Consider the following 19,228-nt stretch of genomic DNA (forward strand, 5'->3'; position numbering starts at 1 on the left):
AAGGAGCCCTAGTAAAACTGAAGTCAATGGGAATCAGGGGGAAAACTCTCCACTGGCTGGAATCATACCTAGCACAAAGGAAGATGGTTGTAGTTGTTGGAGGTCAATTATCGCAGCCCCAGGACATCGCTGCAGGAGTTCCCTCAGGGCAGTGTCCTAGGCCCAACCATCTTCAGCTGCTTCATCAATGATCTTACCTCCATCATAAGGTCAGAAGTGGGAATATTCGCTGATGACTGCACAGTGTTCAGTTCCAATCGCAACTCCTCAGATAATGAAGCAGTCCATGCTCTAATGCAGCAAGACCTGGATGACATTCAGGCTTGGGCTGATAAGTGGGAGGTAACATTCGTGCCACACAAGTGCCAGGCAATGACTATCTCCAACAAGCAATTGGGGAAAAGCAAATTTTGCTAAGCTCAGAGGGGATTTAGCCAAAGTGGACTGGAAACATCTACTTGAAGGTAAGTCAGTGTCAGAGCAGTGGGAGGCATTCAAGGACGAGATCCGGAGGGTTCAGACCAAACATCTGCCTTTAACGAAAAAAGTTGGGGCTAACAAATCTCGAGCCCCCTGGATGTCTAGAGACATGCAGGATAGGATAAAGAAAAAAAGGGAGGCGTATGACAGATACTGAGGGCTAAATACTCCAGAATCTTTAGAGGAGTACAGAAAGTGCAGGGGTGCAATTAAAAATGATATTAGGAAAGCAAAGAGAAACATAGAAACATCTACTCCAGACCTCATTACAGTCTTGGTGCAAACATGGACAAAGGAGCTGAATTCCAGAGTGTAATGTATGTACCTTTAAGGGGAGAACTACTTTTTACAGCTCCTGTATACTGTAGTACCGGTAGTGACCACACCTGTATATAAACCCTGAGTAGTGATCTGTACAGTTAGTTCTAGAGTAACCCTCATTCAGTAAACACCTGTTAAATCATTCCCTGCAGTCTGTTGTCTGATTATTGAAGGACACAACATTAAGCTACATGGACCTAACAGTGGCGACGAGCAAGTTCGAACCTACCTGCAACTCTGCATCACCTCCCAGGGATTCGCTCCTGGAGAACAGTGGAAGAAGGTCGAGTTCAGAAGCACGGGCGTCGACCACGGGCAACCGCCCAGTCATCCAGCGGAGATTTGAGCATCGCAGGGGAGGCTGTCGAGAGCCAGGCTTGGCTTTCCAGTCACGGTGGTCCAGCGAAACGGGCTGGCAACAGGTACTGTGCAGACCCTTCCCGGACAGCGACGGGCTAGAGCCCGACCGAGCGGCACAGAAAAAGGCCGAGCAGCGTCGACGGGGGAGAGAGAGAGGGCAGAGCGCACAGGACGCAGCCAGTGTTCAGGACCGAGCGGTGTCAGCGGGGGAGAGAGACGAGAGAGAGCAGAGCGCAGCCGGTGTTCAAGGGCCGAGCAGCGTCAACGGGGGAGAGAGACGAGAGAGAGCAGAGCGCAGCCGGTGTTCAAGGGCCGAGCAGCGTCAACGGGGGAGAGAGGCGTGCAGGAAAACGCGAGGCACTGCCATTTGCCGAGAGCGGCGTTGGCAGCAGCGCGGGAGACGCCATTTTAAGCCGCAGCGGGGAAGAAAGGAAAGCGCGGGAGACACCATTTTAAGCCGCAGCGGGGAAGAAAGGAAAGCGCGGGAGATGCCATTTTAAGCCAGTCTAACCACACCCAAAAATGCCGAAGAGTGGCAGTATCACAGCGTTCGACAATGAAGTCGAAGATTGGACGACATATGTCGAACGCATAGAACTGTACTGCAAGGCGAATGAAGTGCCAGATGACAAGAAAGCGCTGGTATTGTTGAATTCAATGGGTGCAAAAACGTATGGCTTACTACGAAACCTAGTAACCCCAGAGAAGCCAGTGGAAAAGGATTTTGAAAACATAGTGTCAATCCTACAGGACCACTTAAACCCCACACCGCTGCTGATAGCAGAAAGATTTAAGTTTCACAACAGGAACCAGCATAAAGATGAAAGTAATGCTGAGTATTTAACGGAACTGCGCAAGCTATCGAAACACTGCCAGTTTGGAACGGGACTAGCAGATACTTTAAGGGACAAGTTTGTGTGTGGGCTTCAAAGTGAAGGAACCCAGAAATGGCTTCTATCAGAAAAGGGTCTTACGCTGGACAAGGCTTTCAGCATTGCAGTATCACATGAAGCAGCAGCACGGGGCGTTGCAGAGATACAACGGAGACCGCAGGAATATGGCACAAATGAAATGTCATACGGAACAGTGAAGTGCTATTGCTGCGGCAGAACAACACACGACCATAATGATTGCTGGTTCAAGGACAAAGTGTGCAGACAGTGTGGAAAAGTAGGACACATAGCAAGAGTCTGCAGGTCGGGAAAGAAAACCAGCAGCAAGAAATCTCCACAGGAGAAGTACAAGAAGGTACATAAGGTGACGGAGAGTAGTTCAGACGAACAGAAGAGTGATACAGACTCCGGAAGCAAGGAGCTGGGTTGTCTGAAACTACATAATGTGATCAAAACGGAGGATCACCAAACTATCTGGGTCACGCTCAAGATAGTGGGAGTGGTTTATAGACCTCCAAACAGTAAGGCGGAGGTTGGGGATGGCATTAAAAGAGAAATTAAAGAAGCGTGCAATAAGGGCACAGCAGTCATCATGGGTGACTTTAATCTACATATAGATTGGGCCAACCAAATTAGTAACAATACTGTGGAGGAGGAATTGCTGGAGTGTTTACGGGATGGTTTCCTGGACCAATATGTCGAGGAACCAACCAGAGATCAGGCCATCTTAGACTGGGTATTATGTAACGAGAAAGGATTAATTAGCAATCTTGTCGTAAGAGGCCCCTTGCGTCGGAGCGATCATAATATGATCGAATTCTTCATTAAGATGGAGAATGAAGTAGTTGACTCGGAGACTAGGGTTCTCAATTTAAATAAAGGAAACTATGATGGTCTGAGGAGCGAGTTGGGTAGGATTGATTGGGGAATGGCACTCAAAGGGTTGACGGTGGATAGGCAATGGCAAACATTCAAAGACCGAATGGATGAACTACAGAATTTGTTCATCCCAGTTTGGCATAAAAATAAAACAAAAAAGGTGACCCAACCGTGGCTAACAAGGGAAATTAGGGATAGCATAAGGTCCAAGGAGAGGGCATATAAATTGGCCAGAAAAAGCAATAATCCTGAGGATTGGGAGCAGTTTAGGATTCAACAAAGGAGGACAAAGGGATTAATTAAGAAAGGGAAAATAGAATATGAGAGTAAGCTTGCAGAGAACATAAAAACTGACTGTAAAAGCTTTTATAGATATGTGAAGAGAAAAAGATTGGTGAAGTCAAGCGTAGGTCCCTTGCAGTCAGAATCGAGGGAATTTATAATGGGGAACAAAGAAATGGCAGACCAACTAAATACATATTTTGGTTAGGTCTTCACAAAGGAGGACACAAATAACCTCCCAGAGATGCCGGGAGCATAGGGTCTGATGAAAGGGTGGAACTGAAAGAAATCAGTATTTGTAGGGAAATGGTGTTAGGAAAATTGATGGGACTGAAAGCCGATAAATCCCCAGGGCCTGATAATCTACATCCCAGGGTACTTAAGGAAGTGGCCCTAGATGCATTGCTGGTCATCTTCCAGAACTCGATAGACTCTGGAACTGTACCCATGGATTGGCGGGTAGCTAATGTTACCCCACTATTCAAAAAAGGTTGTAGAGAAAAGGCGGGGAATTATAGACCGGTAAGCTTGACATCGGTAGTGGGGAAAATGCTAGAGTCCATTATAAAAGATGTAATAGCAGAGCACTTGGAAAGCAGTGACTGGATCGGACAAAGTCAACATGGATTTACAAAAGGTAAATCATGCTTGACTAATCTACTGGAATTTTTTGAGGATGTAACTGGTAAAATAGATAAGGGAGAACCAGTGGATGTGGTGTATTTGGACTTTCAGAAGGCTTTCGATAAGGTCCCGCATAAGAGATTAGCGTGCAAAATTAAGGCACATGGGATTGGGGGCAAGGTATTGACTTGGATAGAGAACTGGTTGGCGGGCAGAAAGCAAAGAGTTGGAATAAACGGGTCATTTTCCGAGTGGCAGGCAGTGACTAGTGGGGTACCGCAAGGATCGGTCCTAGGACCCCAGCTGTTCACAATATATATTAATGATCTGGACGAGGGAATTGGATGTAATATCTCCAAATTTGCAGACGACACAAAGCTGGGGGGGAGGGTATGCTGTGAGGAGGATGTCGTGAAACTCCAGCACGATTTGGACAGGTTGGGTGATTGGGCAGAAACATGGCAAATGCACTATAATGTGGATAAATGTGAGGTTATCCACTTTGGGGGCAAAAACAGGAAGGCAGATTATTATTTGAATGGTAATAGATTGGGAGAAGGGGAAGTGCAAAGAGACCTGGGTGTTCTTGTACACCAGTCGCTGAAGGTAAGCATGCAGGTGCAGCAGGCGGTTAAGAAGGCAAATGGTATGTTGGCCTTCGTAGCAAGAGGGTTCGAGTACAAGAACAAGGATGTCTTGCTGCAGTTGTACAGGGCCTTGGTGAGACCACACCTTGAGTATTGTGTGCAGTTTTGGTCGCCTTACCTGAGGAAGGACGTTCTTGCCATGGAAGGAGTGCAGCGAAGATTCACCAGGCTGATACCTGGGATGGCAGGAATGACGTATGAGGAGAGATTGTGTCGATTGGGCTTATACTCACTGGAGTTTAGAAGATTGAGAGGGGATCTCATCGAAACCTATAAAATTCTGTCAGGCCTGGACAGGCTAGATGCAGGAAGGATGTTTCTGATGGCCGGGGAGTCCAGAACCAGGGGTCATAGTCTAAGAATAAGGGGTAAGCCATTTAGGACTGAAATGAGGAGGAATCTCTTCACCCAGAGAGTGGTGAACCTGTGGAATTCTCTGCCACAGAGGGCGGTGGAGGCCAGTTCATTAAGTATATTCAAGAAAGAGTTGGATATATTTCTTAAGGCTAAAGGGATCAAGGGATATGGGGAGAAGGCAGGGACCGGGTACTGAATTTGGATGATCAGCCATGATCTCATTGAATGGCGGAGCAGGCTCGAAGGGCCGAATGGCCTACCCCTGCTCCTATCTTCTATGTATCTATGTATCTATGTATAGCAGGAGTCCAAGTGAAAATGGAATTGGACACAGGATCAGCCCTAACAGTCATAAACCGAAGGGACTACAAGCGGTACAAGTGGCTATTCTCACATATACCCTTGAGAGACACAAAGATTGTCTTGAAGACGTACACGGGGCAAAAAGTCTAGCCAAAGGAAAAATAAGGGTGAACGTTATATATAACGGCAAGGAAACACCAAAAATGGACCTATATGTATTGCCAGATGGAGGACCACCACTACTAGGACGTGAAAGAATCCGGAAGATACAGCTAGATTGGCATTCCATACAGGCACTGACTGTGGCTGACAAAAAGGATGACGACGTCACACCTGGGCGACTGTCAAAGATCCTAACTGACGCGAAAGAAGTGTTCCAGCAAGGACTCAGAACACTAAAAGGCATGACAGTGCTGATTAAAATTGAAGAAAACGGAAGCCCAAAATTTTTTAAGGCCAGACCGGTACCTTATGCGATCCGCCCAGCCGTCGAAGCAGAGCTGGAGAGTCTGGAATGTTCAGGTGTACTGTCCAAGGTAGACTGGAGCGAGTGGGCTACACCCATCGTCCCTGTGATGAAAAAGTCGTTGAGCAGCACGCCTGGGGAACCAAGGGAGGTTCGCATCTGTGGGGACTTTAAGGTAACAGTGAACCCGGTCCTTCACACCGTACAATATCCACTTCCGCGGATTGAAGATATTTTCGCCTCGCTATCTGGAGGGAAACGCTTCACTAAGATTGATCTGGCCCAGGTGTATCTGCAAATGGAGGTAGAAGAAGCATCAAAAAAATACCTCACAATCAACACCCATAAAGGTCTCTACCAATACAACCGGCTGGTATTCGGGGTAGCATCAGCTCCGGCTATTTGGCAGAGGGCAATGGAACAAGTCCTGCAAGGGATCCCAGGGACCCAGTGTTATTTGGACGACATCCTGGTCACGGGCGAAAATGACAGTGATCACCTTGCCAACCTGGAGCAGGTGCTCACTAGATTGCAGGAATATGGGCTCCGAGCTAACCGCCCCAAATGCAAGTTTTTTAGAAAACAGATCTCGTATTGTGGCCACGTTATTGATAAAGAGGGGTTACATAAGTCCCCAGAGAAGATTGAGGCAGTAGTCAAGGCTCCAGCACCGGAAAATGTGTCACAACTGAGGTCGTTCCTCGGGCTGGTAAACTACTACCATAAGTTCTTGCCAAATTTGTCTACAATACTACACCCACTGAACACCCTACTGCAAACTGGGGTGCCATGGAAGTGGAGTGACGAATGTAGACGAGCTTTCCAGAAGAGCAAAACACTAATCACATCGAAAGAGATATTGGCCCATTACAACCCGGCATTACCAATTCGGTTGGCATGTGATGCGTCACCCTACGGCATTGGAGCGGTGCTGTCGCACAAATTCTCGGACGGCTCAGAGAGGCCAATAGCTTTTGCGTCACGATCACTAACCTCAGCCGAGCGTAACTACGCCCAGATTGACAGGGAGGCCCTCAGCCTAGTGTGGGGAGTGAAAAAGTTCAATCACTATCTGCACGGGCAGAAGTTTACCTTGCTGACTGACCACCAACCACTTGTCTCCATCTTTAATCCAAAGAAGGGTGTTCCAGTGATGACCGCGTATAAGGGCACGAAACAGCATGGAAACGCTGATGGGCTATCACGCCTGCCACTGCCTACTGCGGAGGAAGCACCAGCAGTGGATCCTGTCGAAATATTTCATTCGACTATAATTGAATGCTTGCCAGTAACTAACGCTGGTACAGAGAAGGAGACCCGAAATGACCCGACACTGTCTCGGGTATATGATTTGACGGTGAAGGGATGGCCAGCACATGGCGACTCACTATTGCCAGCATTCTCATCCAGAAGAGAACAGCTGTCAGTATGCCAGGGGACCTTGATGTGTGGATCCCGAGTGGTAATTCCACCCAAGTTAAGGGAGAGAGTGCTCAATGAGCTTCACGAAGGTCATCTGGGAGGGGTGAAAATGAAAAGCCTTGCTAGGGCTTATGTGTGGTGGCCGGGGATCGATCAGCAAATCGAGGACCTGACAAAGAGCTGCTCAGGATGCCAGAAGGTCCAAAATGCACCACCACATGCCCCTCTACACCCATGGGAGTAGCCCTCATCTCCATGGCAACGGGTGCATATTGATTTTGCTGGTCCATTCATGGACTCAATGTTCTTAATAGCCGTGGACGCGCATTCGAAATGGCCTGAGGTGATCAAAATGTCCTCCACCACCACGGAGAAAACTATTGCAGTCCTACGGACCATTTTTGCTAGGAACGGCTTGCCAGAGCAGATTTGCTCTGATAACGGACCACAGTTTGTGTCCGAAGATTTTCGAAGATTTATGAAAAGGAATGGGGTAAGGCATTACACATCCGCCCTGTATCATCCAGAGCCACAAATGGATTGGCTGAGAGGTTCATACAAACCTTTAAGAAGGCAATAAAGGCTATGTACATGATGCGCTATGCGCTATCAATTACTCATAAAAGACTGAGAGTTAAGAGAGTAACTAAAGGCTTTTATTAACAAAAGAATGAAGGTCTGCCTCGAGTGGTCGACCGGTCCAGAAATACAAAGGGCTGGGGAGCAGTCACCTTTATACTAGGACTTGTGGGAGGAGTCAGCCGAGGCATGTCCAGGCATGTACACAGTGGAATACAAACAGTGGTTTACCACATTCACCCCTTGTTTAAAATTGAGTCCGGCGGGGTGAAGTGTATTAAAAGTTAGTGTATTGGAGTCTCTCCGGAGGTCTTGTCTGCCGCTGTGATCGGCGTGGCGACGGCAGGGGTAGTGGAGCTTCCGGCGTCGAGTCCTGCGTAGGCTGTGGCACAGGCGTGTCGTCCTCGTAGATGTCGAGCGGGTCGCGGGGCCCAGGCCTGCCGTCTGCTGGGGCTGGATATCGGATCGTGGGGGGGGGTGGTAGTGAGTAGCGGGTTACTGCGGCCCCCGAGGGTGCAAGGTCTCTTATGGAGACTGTGTCCTCCCGCCCGTCCGGGTATGCAATGTAAGCATACTGGGGGTTGGCGTGGAGGAGGTCGACCCTCTCGACCAGGGGGTCCGTTTTATGGGTCCTCACGTGTCTTCTCAGTAGGACCGGCCCTGGGGACGTCAGCCATGGCGGTAGCGATGTCCCCGATGTGGACTTCCTTGGGAAGACAAACATTTTCTCATGAGGGGTGGCGTTAGTGGCAGTGCAGAGCAGTGACCGAATAGAGTGGAGCGCATCGGGGAGCACATCCTGCCAGCGGGAGGTTGGAAGGCCCCTAGACTTTAAGGCTAGCAGGGCGGCCTTCCAAACTGTCGCATTTTCTCTTTCCACCTGTCCGTTCCCCCGGGGGTTGTAACTGGTGGTCCTGCTTGTGGCAATACCCCTAGTTAGCAGGTACTGACGGAGTTCGTCGCTCATAAACGATGAGCCCCGGTCGCTATGGATATAGCTGGGGAAACCGAACAGGGTGAAGAGGTCGTTCAGACATTTAATGACCGTGGCACTGGTCATGTCCGGGCAGGGGATGGCGAACGGGAAACGGGAGTACTCATCAATAATATTGAGGAAGTACACATTGCGGTCGGAGGAGGGGAGAGGCCCTTTAAAATCAACGCTCAGGCGCTCGAAGGGGCGAGTGGCTTTTATCAGGTGGGCCCTGTCTGGTCTATAAAAGTGCGGTTTGCACTCAGCGCAGACTTGGCAGTTCCTGGTCATGGTCCTGACCTCCTCAATAGAGTAAGGCAGGTTGCGGGCCTTGATGAAGTGGAAGAACCTGGTGACCCCCGGGTGGCAGAGGTCATTGTGGAGGGCCCGCAGTCTATCGATCTGCGCGCTGGCGCAGGTGCCACGCGATAGCGCATCCGGGGATTCATTGAGCTTCCCGGGCCGGTACAAGATCTCGTAATTGTAGGTGGAAAGTTTGATTCTCCACCTCAAGATCTTGTCATTTTTGATTTTGCCCCTCTGCTTGTTGTTAAACATGAAAGCAACTGAACGCTGGTCAGTGAGCAGGGTAAATCGTTTTCCGGCCAGGTAGTGCCTCCAATGACACACAGCCTCCACAATCGCCTGGGCCTCCTTCTCAACAGCGGAGTGTCTGGTCTCCGGGCCTTGGAGGGTTCGTGAAAAGAAGGCCACGGGTCTCCCCGCCTGATTGAGGGTAGCGGCCAGGGCAAAGTCGGACACGTCGCTTTCCACCTGGAAGGGGATGGATTCGTCCACGGCGTGCATGGTGGCTTTGGCAATGTCCTCCTTGATACGGTGGAAAGCTAAGCGGGCCTCTGCCGTCAAGGGAAAAGAGGCGGACTTGATCAGCGGACGGGCCTTGTCCGCATAGTAGGGGACCCACTGGGCGTAATAGGAGAAAAACCCTAGGCACCTCTTCAGGGCCTTGAGGCAGTGGGGCAGTGGGAGTTCCATAAGGGGACGCATCCGGTCGGGGTCGAGGCCGATGACTCCGTGTTCCACAACACAGCCAAGGATGGCGAGGCGGTTTGTGCGGAATATGCACTTCTCCTTGTTATATGTCAGGTTCAGGAGTTGGGCGGTGCGGAGGAATTTTTCGAGGTTTGCGTCATGGATGACCGAGTACACTCGGTGGTTCACTTTGGAGGTCAGGACATCCAGTTTGTCCTCGTCCGATTTGATTGCTGCGGAGGCGGTCAGGAATTTTTCGAAACACTTAAGCCAGTGAGTAAACTTGGTGGATGAGTCCACCTCCCGATGATCTAAGTCCAGGCATGCTGGTGTGAGGATCTTCTCCATTATAAAAATTTTGTTAATAAAATTGATGCGCTATCAATTACTCATAAAAGACTGAGAGTTAAGAGAGTAACTAAAGGCTTTTATTAACAAAAGAATGAAGGTCTGCCTCGAGTGGTCGACCGGTCCAGAAATACAAAGGGCTGGGGAGCAGTCACCTTTATACTAGGACTTGTGGGAGGAGTCAGCCAAGGCATGTCCAGGCATGTACACAGTGGAATACAAACAGTGGTTTACCACAGTACAATGACAACATTCCGCCGCAGCACAAGGTGGACAATTTCCTGTTCACCTACCGGAATGCGACACATGCAGTCACCAACCAGGCCCCAGCCATGATGTTCTTTAACCGAAGGTTAAGATCTCGCCTGGATTTACTCAGACCAAACATACGAAGAGATGTTGAGAGTAAACAATTCCAGCACATCCATGAGAAGCCAACAAGGAGCTTCAATGTAGGGCAACCAGTCTTGGCCCGCGACTACCGAACAGAAAAATGGCAGCCAGGAACGATATGCACACGGCAGGGCCCACTAATGCACACAGTGGACGTTGGGGAGAGCATCGTGAGACGCCATGCTGACCAGATCCTAGAGTCACAGGAACAAGTCAAACCCATGCCTCGCCCATACGTACCTGGTGATGAACCTGACGTACAGGTAGCATCTACCCCAGAAACAGTAGCATCGGAAGCTGATGAACCAACCGACGACAGGGGGTCAGAATCGCCTCCGCACCAAGAGCAAGACACTCGGGAAAGGCGCTATCCAGAAAGGATCAGGAAGCCTCCCCAAAGACTGAATTTATAAACAGACTATTTTCAGCTAATGTTGCATGTTAAAAGTGTTAATTGTAATTAGTTTGATATTTAATTGTTAAATGAGTGTTATGGTACTGTTAATCTAAAAGGGGAGGAATTGTAATGTATGTACCTTTAAGGGGAGAACTACTTTTTACAGCTCCTGTATACTGTAGTACCGGCAGTGACCACACCTGTATATAAACCCTGAGTAGTGATCTGTATCGTTAGTTCTAGAGTAACCCTCATTCAGTAAACACCTGTTGAATCGTTCCCTGCAGTCATTGTCTGATTATTGAAGGACACAACATTAAGATACACAGATCTAACACAGAGGTGAGGTGAGAGTGACTGCCCTTGACATCAAGGCAGCATTTGACCGAGTGTAGCATCAAGGAGCCCTAGTAAAACTGAAGTCAATGGGATTTGGGGAAAACTCTCCACTGGCTGGAGTCATACCTAACACAAAGGAAGATGGTTGTGGTGGTTGGAGGTCAATCATCACAGCCCCAGGACATCGCTGCAGGAGTTCCTCAGGGCAGTGTCCTAGGCACAACCATCTTCAGCTGCTTCATCAATGACCTTCCCTCTGTTGTGTATGTACCTTTAAGAGAATAACTGGTCTCAGACTGCAGTACCGGCAGTGACCACCCCTGTATAAAAGGCGCTAGAGAGCCTCTGTTTGTTAGTTTCACTATTGACTTCCACCAGTAAAGACTTGTTTGTTTTCACTCCTGCTGGTCCGTGTCTCAATCATTCACGGACTTAACACTGGCGACGAGTAAGAAACGAACTTACCTGCAACTCGGCAGCACCTCAGACGACGTTGTTGAAGGTCGAAGCCAGAAGAAAGAAAAAAAAAATAGAATCCAAAGAAACTCGGGAAACGGGCGTCGACCGTCAATCATCGGTTTGAAAACTTGCAGGAGAGACTTTCCAGAGCCAGGTTGGGTTCCTCGGTCTGTGGTTTCCCAGCTAATCGGGCTGGTGGCAGGTAGTGCTCTGATCCTTCCTGGGCTGCGGTGGGCTGAAGCTCGATCGGGTGGCTTTTCAACGGGGCCGGGCAGCGAGTCGGGAAGCAAAGAGAGAGAGAGAGGGTGGAGCACACAGGGCGCGGCCGGTGCTTCGAAGCCGGGCAGCGTTCGGACCTAAGAAGAGGGAGGGAAGTGTCCCAGAGGGTCCGCTCCACGACGGGAAAATAATAAAAGAAAAAGAATCAATATTTAACGCGCAAGAAACCGTGGAAAGCAGCGCTAACAACAGCGGGGGAGAAGGCAAAGCGCGGGAGGCGCCATTTTGTTAAATCGGGGAAAAAGGCAAAGCGCGGGAGGCGCCATTTTAGATTTGCAAGATGCCGAAGACTGGCTGTATCACTGCTTTTGATAATACATTAGAGGACTGGACCACGTATGTGGAAAGAGTCGAGGTATATTTCAAGGCAAACGAAATAGCGGAGGGGAAAAAGGCATCGATATTGCTAAACTTAATGGGCGCTAGAACGTACGGCCTATTGCAGGACCTGATTACTCCAGCCAAACCGAAGGCAAAGAGTTTTAACGAAATTGTTGCTGTCCTACAGGAACACTTAAACCCTGCACCGCTGTTGATAGCAGAAAGATTTAAATTCCACAGGAGAACTCAGCACAAAGATGAGAGCAATGCTGAGTATCTTACGGAACTACGTAAGCTATCAAAGCACTGCCAGTTCGGAGCAGGACTGGCAGATACCCTATGGGACAAATTTGTCTGTGGACTCCTGAGTGAAGGAACACAGAAGAAGTTACTCTCAGAAAAAGAGCTGACGCTAGATAAGGCTTTCAGCGTGGCAGTATCGTATGAAGCAGCAGCCAGGGGAGCTGCAGAAATTCAACAAAAATCACAGGAATACGGCACCCACGAAATGACACGGGGATTTGCAAAATGTTATCGCTGCGGCAGAACTAACCATGACCAGAAGGACTGCTGGTCCAAAGACAAAATATGCAGACAATGCGGGAAGATTGGACACATTGCACGAGTTTGCAGGTCTGGGAAGAAGACCAGCGACAACAAAAAGGCTACTAAGGAACCGTACAAGAAAGTACAAAAGATGACGGACAGTAGTTCCGAAGACCAGATGAGCGATAGTGAATCCGGAAACAGGAGACTAAGCTGTCTCAAACTTCACAATGTAATCGCAAAAGAGGATCACCGAACCATTTGGGTCACCCTCACGATAGCAGGGTCCCAAGTTAAAATGGATTTGGATACAGGATCAGCGCTAACCGTCATGAATCGACGAGACTACGAGCGGCTATTTTCACACATACCCTTGAGAGAGACATCCATTGTCTTGAGGACGTATACGGGGCAAAAAGTATACCCCAGAGGAAAAATAAGGGTGCCTGTCGAATACAATGGCAAGAAAATACGGAAATTGTATCTCTACATACTGCCAAATGGTGGACCACCGTTATTGGGACGGGAATGGATCAGGAAGATAAACTTAGATTGGCATTCCATTCATGCAATGACGGTGGGCGGTAAAAAAGATGAAGACGTCGCTCCTGGACGATTGTCAACAATCTTAGCTAACGCCAAAGAGGTATTTCAACAAGAACTGGGCACGCTTAAAGGCGTAACCGCCTCGATAAAAATAGAAGAGAATGCAGTTCCCAAGTTTTTCAAAGCAAGACCGGTACCATATGCAATTCGCCCAGCCGTCGAGGCAGAGCTGGAGAATCTGGAGAAGGCGGGCGTGTTGTCTAAGGTCGACTGGAGCGAGTGGGCGACACCCATCGTTCCTGTCATGAAGGAAACGTTAAGCAATAAGTCCGGAGAGCCAAGGAAGATTCGCATCTGTGGGGATTTCAAGGTGACGGTGAACCCTGTCCTTCACACAGTACAATATCCTCTTCCAAGGATAGAAGACATCTTCGCCTCACTGTCTGGAGGGAAGCATTTTACAAAAATTGACCTAGCACAAGCATATTTGCAGATGGAGGTTGAAGAGTCCTCTAGGAAGTATCTCACGATAAACACTCACAAAGGTCTTTACCAGTATCATCGATTGGTATTCGGAGTAGCATCGGCTCCGGCGATATGGCAAAGAGCGATGGAACAAGTCCTGCAAGGGATTCCGGGGACTCAGTGTTACTTGGACGACATCCTTGTAACAGGTGAAGATGACAGTGAACACCTTAACAACCTAGAACAGGTGCTCACTAGATTATGGGAACATGGGCTGCGAGCCACCCGCCCCAAGTGCGAATTTTTTAAGAAACAGATATCGTATTGTGGCCACGTGATTGATGAAGAGGGGTTACATAAGTCCCCTGACAAAATTGAAGCGGTTGTTAAGGCCCCAGCGCCTGAAAATGTGTCGCAACTGAGGTCATTCCTCGGGTTGATGAATTACTATCATAAGTTTTTGCCGAATTTGTCGACAATTTTGCACCCACTGAACGCCCTGCTACGAACGGGGGTAGCATGGAAATGGAGCGATGATTGTAAGCATGCTTTTCAGAAGAGTAAGGACTTAATCACTTCAAGGGAAGTATTGGCTCACTACAACCCAGCACTGCCAATCAGGCTGGCGTGTGATGCGTCTCCCTACGGCATTGGGGCGGTACTGTCACATAAATTCCTTGATGGTTTAGAGAGGCCGATAGCTTTTGCGTCACGCTTGTTAACTTCTGCCGAGCGTAACTACGCCCAGATTGACAGAGAGGCCCTCAGCCTAGTGTGGGGGGTGAAGAAGTTCAATCACTATCTGCACGGTCAAAAATTTACTCTACTAACCGATCATCAACCTCTTGTCTCCATTTTCAACCCTCAGAAGGGCGTACCGATAATGACGGCACAATGGCTGCAGAGATGGTCCCTTTTCCTAGGGGCACACCAATATGACATCGAGTACAAAGGAACTAAACAGCATGGAAATGCTGATGGATTGTCACGCCTACCGTTGCCGACGGTGGAAGAAGAAGACCTTGCAGTGGATCCAATGGAGTTATTCCACTCGACCATAGTCGAATGTCTCCCTGTGACGAATGCAAACATAGAAAAGGAAACACGGAATGACCCGACACTATCACGGGTCTATGATTTAACGGCGAAGGGATGGCCAGCACATGGCGAACCACTGCTGTCAGCATTCTCGCCGAGAAGAGAACAGCTGTCAGTGTGCAGAGGAACCTTGATGTGTGGATCCAGAGTAGTAATTCCACCTAAGTTGATGGATAGAGTACTCAATGAGCTTCATGAGGGTCATCTGGGTGGGGTAAAAATGAAGAACTTAGCCAGAGCGTTTGTGTGGTGGCCGGGAATCGATAGAGAAATCGAAGAGATGACCAAGAGCTGTGCAGGATGCCAGAAGGTCCAAAACGCCCCACCACAAGCTCCTCTGCATCCATGGGAGTGGCCCTCATCTCCATGGCAACGGGTGCACATTGATTTTGCTGGTCCCTTCATGGACTCGATGTTTTTAATTGCGGTGGATGCACATTCAAAGTGGCCAGAGGTAATAAAAATGTCCTCAACCACCACGGAAAAAACTATCACAGTTTTGCGAACCATATTCGCCAGGAATGGGCTGCCTGAACAGATTTGCTCTGACAATGGACCACAGTTTGTGTCTGAAGTGTTCCGGAGGTTCTTAAAGAACAATGGCGTTAAGCATTACACATCTGCCCCATATCATCCAGCCACTAATGGATTGGCCGAGAGGTTTGTCCAAACATTCAAGAAGGCTATCAAGGCAATGTGTAATGAAGATATACCCCTACAACACAAGGTGGACAACTTCTTGTTTGCCTACCGGAATGCGACGCATGCGGTTACCAACCAAACCCCAGCCATGATGTTCTTCAATCGAAGACTACGATACCGCTTGGATTTGGTTAAGGCAAACGTCCGAAGAGATGTGGAGAACAGGCAGTTTCAGAATATGAATGAAAGGCCGACCAGGAGTTTTAAGATAGGTCAACCAGTTTTGGCCCGGGACTACCGCACTGAGAAATGGCAGCCAGGAACGATTTGTACACGGCAAGGACCTCTCATGTATACCGTGGACGTTGGAGAGAGCATTGTAAGACGCCATGCTGACCAGATTCTAGAGTCACTGGAAAACGTCAAATCCACACCACGATCTGATACACCTGGCAATGAAATCGACGTACCAATTGCAGCTACCGCAGAATCGGTGATATTGGAAGCAGATGAACCAAACAACGACATTGATCTCGACTTAACATTGTCAGAAGAACCTGATACCCCAAAGAGGCGTTATCCAGACAGAATCAGGAAGCCTCCTCAAAGACTGAACTTATAATTGCTTAAACTTAACCAATGTATCTAGCAACCGTGATTGTGATTGTAATTAGTATCATTTAGTTGTTAAATGAATGTTATGTACTGTTTATCTAAAAGGGGAGGAATTGTTGTGTATGTACCTTTAAGAGAATAACTGGTCTCAGGCTGCAGTACCGGCAGTGACCACCCCTGTATAAAAGGCGCTAGAGAGCCTCTGTTTGTTAGTTTCACTATTGACTTCCACCAGTAAAGACTTGTTTGTTTTCACTCCTGCTGGTCCGTGTCTCAATCATTCACGGACTTAACACCCTCCATCATAAGGTCAGAAGTGGGGATGTTCGCTGATGACTGCACAGTGTTCAGCGCCATTCGCAACTCCTCACATCCTTCCTAAAGTGTGGTGCCCAGAATTGGACACAATACTCCAGTTGTGGCCGAATCAGTGTTTTATAAAGGTTCATCATAATTTCCACGCTTTTATACTCCATGACATGAATCTTGCCATTCATGTAGAAAAGACTTATGGAATAATACTGAGCGGCCTGCTGGTGGCGCTGTCCAGGGAGAGTATAAATACTCAGGCACGGGCCCAGCTTGCTCAGGACATTCTTTAACAGGAACTAGTGAAGGACAACTAGATCTCCATGTTGTGAAACAGTTGATTAAAGCCTTGTTTAACACTCAGACCGAGTGCCTAGTAGTTTTCTTACGTCAATTTAATCAACTGATCCTGCTCCACGCTCTGAGTGGTTTTGGGAACAGACAGCTATGATTCAAATGGTAGAAGGGAACCAGAGGTAATAATCAATCCATCATGGAGAAACTACTCTGACCCGCCTGTCTTGACCTGGACCCAAATTCACCTACAACGGCTAAGGTATGGAAACACTGGTATCGTACCTTCAGCAACTTCCTCAGGGTGTGTGGTGAGAATGTTCCTGATAAGTTAGAGATACTTGCCAATTATGTATCCCCTCGTGTGTTTGACTATATCGAAGACTGTGTGGACTATGACTCCGCTATCCAAATACTACAGCAACTAAATATTAAGGCTCCAAACCAAAATTTTGCTCAGCATCTACAGGCCACAACTCGACAACAACCCGGGGTATCACTTGACAAATTCCTTCAAAAGCTTCGCAGGCTCAGCAAGGATTGTAATCTCAAAGCTATCTCGGCTGAGCAATACCAGAAGGAGTTAATTCATGATTCCTTTATTAACGGAATTGCATCTCCCTTCATACGCCAGCATCTGTTGGAGAATAAAACCCTCGAGTTACAGGCTGCCTATGACCAGGCATGTTCTCTGGACTTAGCAAAAAAAATGCAGATGCCTATCATTTACCACGTATATGGACTGCTGCTATCACTTTTGGTGACTCCTCTGATGGGCATCGGGCGGAAGCCTTCACTGATGACGACTCTATCCTAGCTGATGATGACCCTACCCTAGAAGCCCTCACTGATGATGACCCTGCCCTAGCGGCATCTTGGCAATCTAGAAGGAAGTGTTTCTTCTGTGGCGGTGCATTCCACTATAGGAAATTTTGTCCTGCTCGTAATGCAATCTGCAATCATTGCAGTAAGAAAGGTCACTTTTCTAAGGTATGCCAGTCAAGAGCCTCTGTTAGTAAGAAAGGTCACTTTTCTAAGGTATACCGGTCAAGAGCCCCTGTTAGTTTTGCAGCTGCTATCTATAAAACCGCTCCTCCCCCAAGAGCCACTACTAATGTTACAGCTGCTATCTATGAAACTGCTCCTCCCCCAAGAGCCACTACTAAGGTTAAAGCTGTCAAGGGTAAAACTGCTCCTCCTCCCATCACAGCTGTTTTTCCCCAAAGCCTGTCCCATGCAGCCACGAAGGTTTTGGTAAATGGACACATTTTGAGTGCACTAATCGACTCATGCAGCCCTGACAGCTTCATTAGTGAGCGGGCTGTCAGTAAGTTAAAACTGCATATTTACCCCTCAGACAGGGAAATTGCAATGGCTCTGACGACACTGACCACCAACTCTTCCGGCTTTTGTTTTTTCGACCTTATTCTCAATGGCCGCACTTATTTCTCCACCCGGCTCGGTGTGCTCAAAAATCTATGCAGTGATGTGCTCCTGGGACAGGATTTCCAGAAACAACACAAAAGACTCACTTTTGAGTTTGGAGGGTCAAAGCCAGAGCTTACTATTTCCAAAGTACTGTTTTGTGCGCTTTCGGCGGCTTCGCTCGACGAGCCCTACTTGTTTGCCAATCTTTCCCCCCGATGTAAGCCCATAGTCACTAAATCACGACATTTCAGCCAAGATGATCTATCTTTTATCAAGGCAGAGATCTCTCACCTTTTAGCTGACGGTATCATTGAGCCATGTTCATCTTCCTGGCGGGCTCAAGTCGTCATTGTTAAAAATCCTCTGAAGCAACACAAGAAACGTCTTTGCATCAATTACTCGCAAACTATTAAACAGTATACCGACCTGGATGCCTACCCACTACCACGCATCAATGACATGGTCAATAACCTTGCCAACTACATGGTATTTTCAATTTTTGACTTAAAGAGCGCATACCATCAAGTACCGTTAAAGGACTCTGACAAAAAGTATACGGCCTTTGAGGCCAATGGTCGGCTTTACCAGTTTTGTTGCCTTCCATTTGGGGTCACCAATGGGGTGGCCGTCTTTCAACGGGCAATGGATAGTTTAGTCAAACAGGAGAACTTAACGGACACTTTTCCATATCTGGATAATATCACCATTGCTGGTCATGACCAGAAGGAGCATGATGCCAACCTCCAGAAATTTCTTGATGTTCTCCGTCGTCGCAACTTAACCTTAAATGAGTCCAAATCTGTGAAATCAGTACCATCAGTCAACATTCTTGGCTACTGGGTGGGCAATGGTGTCATTAAACCAGATCCAGAGCGACTTCGTCCGCTTCAGGAGCTCCCTCCTCCTCCGAATCTCGGCTCTCTTCGTCGGGCCCTCGGCATGTTCGCCTATTATGCAAAGTGGATACCCCGCTTTTCCGACAAGATCCAGCCCCTGCTTCACGCGAAGTCATTTCCGTTGGACGCAATGGCTATTTCAGCTTTCAACCTCCTCAAGCAACAACTGGAAAAAGCCACGCTTCATTCCATCGATGAAAATCTTCCTTTCATGGTCGAGTGCGATGCATTGGATGTGGCGATCTCGGCTACCGTGAATCAAGGTGGTTGACCC

Source organism: Somniosus microcephalus, chromosome 7 (assembly GCF_052327205.1).
Source record: "Somniosus microcephalus isolate GS21.2 chromosome 7, FLI_Smic_1.0, whole genome shotgun sequence".
NCBI classification, from domain to species: Eukaryota; Metazoa; Chordata; class Chondrichthyes; order Squaliformes; family Somniosidae; genus Somniosus; species Somniosus microcephalus.